Raw genomic sequence first — 6004 nt, forward strand, 5'->3', positions numbered from 1 at the left:
GTTAAAATTATAATAAAGTACATCATGTGCTTTAATACGTTAGTAAACACATCAAAATAAGTGTACTGCTTTAAAGCATTACAAAATATTACTAAAACAGCAATTTATAATGTACTTTGAAGTACAACTTTTATTTTGATATTATTATAAAGCCCACTTTTTAAGTTACTTAAAAGTGTCCTTTTTTCAACAACATTATATGATCTGCAAATAGGGTTTTTTAAGATGCTTTTTAACATTTGAAGTGCACACTCCTTTTCACAAGTGTATTTCCAGGCTTTTGGTAATTAAGAATAAATCAGAACTTACCGAACAGTTATCCATTTTCTGATTTCAAAACACAAATCACAGTGAAAATGTCAGAACAAATATTTGCTTCTCTAAACAGGCCATAAAGAGCAGCAGAGCAACCTGAAAGCGGAACCAATGGACTTCAAAACTGTGGGGCTAAGCCTCAACTCTCCTGGCAAAACGGTAATTCTGGACTCGCTTTGGATGAATCTGTGGAGAATACCACCTGACTAGTGGCCTCCAGGTAATCTGAGTCTGCGGCCCCTGGGCGAGTGTGCTAAACTGAGTGGGCTTATGGGTAAGAGTGTCTCCATCTTCACTGACCTTGAAGAGTAGTTTTTAAAATACACTCAAAATGAAAACCACGGGTGAATGGAAAGTCCACCTCTGACACAACCTCTCATCGCAACGAAAAGCCGATAAACCAAGCAATTTACAGCTTACACATCACCGAAAACACACTGAATGAATCTTAGAGTTGTTTAAAAGAACTGAAATTCACACGGTCATGTGTCTCCTCACCTTCATTCAGAAATAAAGAAGCGTGGCAATCAGCGGTGACTGAACTGATTTTCAAACTGTCCCTGAAAAAGAAAGAAAAAAAGACGCTTATTTAGACATCTTGGCACTGCGGATGTATTTCTTTCACATTTTGATATAGTTGTGCTATTCGCCCCCAGACGACGTACAGAAGACATCATTACACAGGGCATCAGGACGAACCGTAGTGATGTTGTTAGCGCTTATGAATATTCCTACGCATTTCTCCCAGGCACTCCGAAAAGGAAATTGAAACCTCCGAAGTGGAACAGAAAGGAACTAAGCCTGCACAAAGTGAATTAGGCTTTACTGTTAAAAGCACAGAATTCAGGAAAAGACAGGAAAATCAATACATGGTGTGTCTAATTAATTCCTGAAGGGATTTCTCAACTCCAAACAAGAATTAATTAGCCCAGACATCATGTTTTTTTTTTTTCTTTTCTAAAATCAGGACCTCAAAACACTCACTCTAGGATTCATCACAATAACACACAGCCAGCTGCATCCTGAATAGTCAGAATATGCTTGCTGGACAACATAAACTTGAACTAGCATCTTCTGAAGGAAGTATATTACAGGGCAAAGGAGGTTTTTTTCCCTGAAGATGATTTTAGTGAAACTACTGAGTTCTAGTGATTGTCTGGCCAAAAAAAAAACAAAAAAAAAACACTCACTTAGCAAAATAAAAACAGAAGTTTCAATTGTGAAGAAAATGTCGGATTTTTAAAAACACTGGACAAACAGTGAACAGAAAACTCTACATAAAAAAGGTACAGCAGGTATTAAGTGAAGATTATCTACATTTCACAATGCAGCAAGCAATACTGATTTGGAAAATTAGTTTTTCATCAGAACTTTTACATAAAATGCTTTTATGGAACAATTATGGCATTGCCTCTAGGAATAAATCTTTATTTTTGTAGTGGTTTGAAAGGAATATATATTTTGTTATGGATCTGTTGTTCTATGATAGTGGAAACATTCTGTCTTATGAAGAGACTTCAGGCATTTTTACAACTTCCCCATTCCCTTTAAAGCATTTCGACAAGTTATTAAAGCTATTCCAAATGGGCTGTTAAATAAATAGCCATCTAACTTCTGGAAGCGATAAATGATAATTCCAGAGTTAATAGATGGTGCTGAAATATTTACCTTCTCTTATAATAATACAAATACTAGACAAATATTTCAGTCAAAACATAAAATCTCCCCTAGAGGAAAATTCCACTGGAATGCAAGAATTTCTGGTATTTAAGTATCTCGGTCAAATAATTTTGTGTTTTGAACAAAGTTAAAGAGGTACACTTGAAAATACTTCACAAAATTGGCCAGTGTGCAAAATATCTTTCTAAATTCATGGACACTGACAATAGCTGCATTTTCTGTACAGTACACAAGGAAGACTGGTCTCTGTAGTTTTATAATTGTGATTCTGTCTTTTAGAATTTGGTCTGAAGTTTGTGCTTTTTAATTTGTTCAAAGAAATGTCAATTGCATGCTCTCTTTAAAAGATGTTATTCACACATATTCAAACAACAGCGAAAAGACTGAATAGGCCATGAAATTTACTTTTACATTTTGCGAGGTAAATAGTATGTTTATTTAAAAAAAAGTGAAATCCATATCAAAATTTAATATATTTTTATTAGAAATAGAAGCTTTTTTTGTTGTATAGTTCCCCCACTGATTTTGTCCTATAATGAAGATAATTTGTAGTTTACTATGGTTTAGCTGTATAAATGTATGTTTTGATGTTGTTTTTATTATTGATGTTTTATTTTTCTCTCTTAAATGCACATAAAGATTGCTCTTCTCTATATGTGGACATATTTTTTTTAAATATATGGTAATGTTAAATCTTTTTTCAATGAAAAAAAAAAAGTCTAAAATGAATTAAAAAAGGCCTTCCACTTCTCTGACTGGCTAATAAGCCCCTGACTTATGAATTTATTAATTAATTACCCATCACAGACTAACCAAAGGACAAACATTTTATTTGTGTTACTCAAAAATTGGTTTGTAGCCTATGGTGCTTATGTAAAAAATGCCCAAAGATATACTATAACTAGAACATCTCCGGCCTGGACAAACAAACCTGCCACACATTTATGGCTCTCCGCTGTGTTTAAATGGATATATTCGAGTGTAAAAACAGCAGCACGCTTCAGGAACATGGTAATGTGACCCTATGAGCTCCTGTTAACAAAACGCTTCAGTAATAATGCCAACATCACAACAGCTAATGTTAAATGTTAGAGAAAACAGCTCCTCAGGCACAGAGACAGAGAGAGAGAGAGAGAGATGCAATGACTGCTGGCCTTTATGTAATTGAGTTTATACATTGACATGTATACATTGCAGGCTTGCGTTAATATCAATGCTAGCGGTACTACACGAGCCATCAAACTGAAATCATATCGCTCGCGTTTAAATTTTGCACTAACTTTAGTAAACACTATCACTTATACACACAAAAGCACGATTAAAGTCACTATATTAAGTGTCCTGAGGCTGCATGAGTATTTAATGCAACGTATGTATCATAAAAATACGTTTAATCGTGGTTAGTAAATGTTTGTGTGTATGCCTTTGTTAGTGGCAATCGAATGCAGCCACATGCATCTCTGCAGAGCCAGCAAAACAATGTAAACAACTGCACAACTGAGGTAAACAACTAAGTTAGCTGTTTTAGCGAACTTTCCCACTTATGTTACTTGAGTACAAGCTGTCTAGCGCATATATTTCGTAGCTCTATTTGCATCCGTGCATCTTGATATTTTGCAGTCTACAAATGAGGAATATTGCATTCCTCTGACATGTCAAACTCACCGCACGCTGCTTTAGCTGCTTTAGCTTCCTGCTCCTGAAGGTTTGAATAGGCGCTTGTTGTACCGGACATTACGTCACTGTTTGACGTATTTAAAAAAAAAAAAAAAAAAAAAAAACCGCGGAAATCACACCGCGTGGGAGCTGTCGGTACACGATCCGTCCACCTGCACGATCCGTTCTACGCATGCGTAGTAGACTCTTTAGAAAACGCACATGCGCAAATGATAATTCTGTTTTGTGACGATTTACGACGCTGCACGATCCGTCCAGGCTCGATGCCAACAGCGCGCGATGCAGTATTTGCAGTAAAATAATTACTCCAAAGACTGGTACCACGACAGATATGATGAAGACCTTGACAGTGAACGGAGTAAACATAAGAGCAGAAAGTTGTTCCGTCTCCGACTGCTAAATTAAGAGGATACTTTGTTGATCACGCTGACAGTGTTTATATTGCAATATATTTCAAAAAAAAATTTTGTCCAGTAAGGAAAAGTGATCAAAATCGTGAACTTAACGTGTAATGTTACAAATTATTTCTGTTCCAAATAAATGCTGTTCTTTTGAAATTCTAATTCAAAGAATCATGAAAACATTTATCATAGTTTCAAAAATATAAAGTTGCAAACTGTTTTTATATTTCTGAAGGAAATGTGATGAAGACCGAAATATTATGTCGGTGCCTGTAACAGTTTTATACACTGCTGTCACGTTATCTGAGCTGTTTCTGGATGAAGGCAGACTGCTGACAGCGAGTGGTGTTGACAGAGTTCAGGGAAAACTTCCTAATTTCTGTATTAAAATGTTTGTTTTTTATTGGTTGTGTGATATTCTAATTTTGTGAGATACTGATTTTTAGTTTTATTTAGATATAAGCTGTAGTAATTAAAATTAACACACCTAATAGAAATATTTCACACAGTGTCTAATCTATATAATGTATGAGATTCATGTTTTACATTTGAATTATTGAAATTGACAAACTTCCATAATATTCTAATTATGTGAGACCTACCTGTATTTACTTTGTGCATGTTATGGTTTAAATGAAAATACAATAATAATATACAAACCATAACTCATAATAACTATTTAATTTAGGCTGAAAAGATGGTTTTAGGCCCCTTTTGAAAGACCCAAAACATCTTATGTTGTAGTGTAGTCTTAATTTTTGATATTTTATTTTATCATAGGAGGAACAGGTAGAAGTGGAGGAGCTGCCCCTCACATTGAAACACATGTACGAGGCAGAATACATTGTGAGGAACAGTGTTGGGCTTTTCACTGGCCAGATGCAAGAGCCAACATACATGTTCATGGATCATGATGACCGAAGGGAAGCATGGAGGGTGCTGGAGTCAATGCAGTGCCATGCTATGGAGCCCTTCACATTCATTTTTGAAAAAATCAAGGACATGGAAACCTTTATGATTATTTGCAAAGACACCCTCAACCTGAGAGTAAATGCTGGAGTTGGCCTGCACAGTGACCCACACTCTGTTTGAGTGTGTGTGTGTGAGAGAGAGAGGGGGAGAGAGTGTGTGTGTGTGTGTGTGTGTGTGTGTGTGTGTGTGTGTGTGTGTGAGAGAGCGAGAGAGAGGAAGGGTAGGAGTGTGTGTGTGTGAGAGAGAGGAAGGGTAGGAGAGTGTGTGTGTGTGTGTGTGTGTGTGTGTGTGTGTGAGAGAGAGAGGAAGGGTAGGAGAGTGTGTGTGTGTGTGAGAGAGAGAGGAAGGGTAGGAGAGTGTGTTATGTGTGTGTGTGAGAGAGAGAGGAAGGGTAGGAGAGTGTGTGTGTGTGTGAGAGAGAGAGGAAGGGTAGGAGAGTGTGTGTGAGAGAGAGAGAGAGAGGAAGGGTAGGAGAGTGTGTGTGTGGGTGAGAGAGAGAGAGAGACGAAGGGTAGGAGAGTGTGTGTGTGTGTGTGTGTGTGAGAGAGAGAGAGTGTGTGTGTGTGTGTGTATGTGTGAGAGGGAGAGTCTGTGTGTGTGAGAGAGAAAGCCAGAGATAACTTTTACTCTTAAATAAAACTTCTGTGTGCACACATGCTTCTTTCAAGTCATTTCCATTGTCAGTTTGAAATACTCTATAACGTTTCTCCACACTTGTTTGTAGTTCTTTCTTCATGTAAGTGCAGATAGTCTTGGCAGAAATGCATTATGTTCCTTGTTGTCTTCTGTAAACAACATTGAAGGGATTATTTCCCTCACTTCAATATATATATATATATATATATATATATATATATATATATATATATATATATATATATATATATATATATATATATATATATATAAGTCTATATAGACCCATACTAATACAAAATTACTAACTTAAAGGTTAACTA

General features: G+C 36.3%; 1 protein-coding gene across 4 annotated transcripts in view; it reads right to left on the reverse strand.

Annotated features, from left to right (window-relative positions):
- Nucleotides 1-3762, reverse strand: part of pot1 (protection of telomeres 1 homolog) — a 33085-nt gene extending 29323 nt beyond the window's left edge. For 2 of the 4 annotated variants that reach the window (XM_052598113.1, XM_052598109.1), the window contains exons 1-2: nucleotides 3661-3762; nucleotides 814-875 (exon numbers count right to left, since the gene is read on the reverse strand). The gene's annotated coding sequence lies outside the window, so the exon portion shown is untranslated. Of the gene's footprint in view, nucleotides 1-813; nucleotides 876-980; nucleotides 1117-3660 lie in introns of all 4 variants that reach the window. The other 2 variants (XM_052598112.1, XM_052598110.1) reach the window with 2 other exon arrangements.
- Nucleotides 3763-6004: the final 2242 nt, after the last annotated feature.

This window comes from Carassius gibelio, chromosome B25 (genome assembly GCF_023724105.1).
Source record: "Carassius gibelio isolate Cgi1373 ecotype wild population from Czech Republic chromosome B25, carGib1.2-hapl.c, whole genome shotgun sequence".
NCBI lineage: Eukaryota > Metazoa > Chordata > Actinopteri > Cypriniformes > Cyprinidae > Carassius > Carassius gibelio.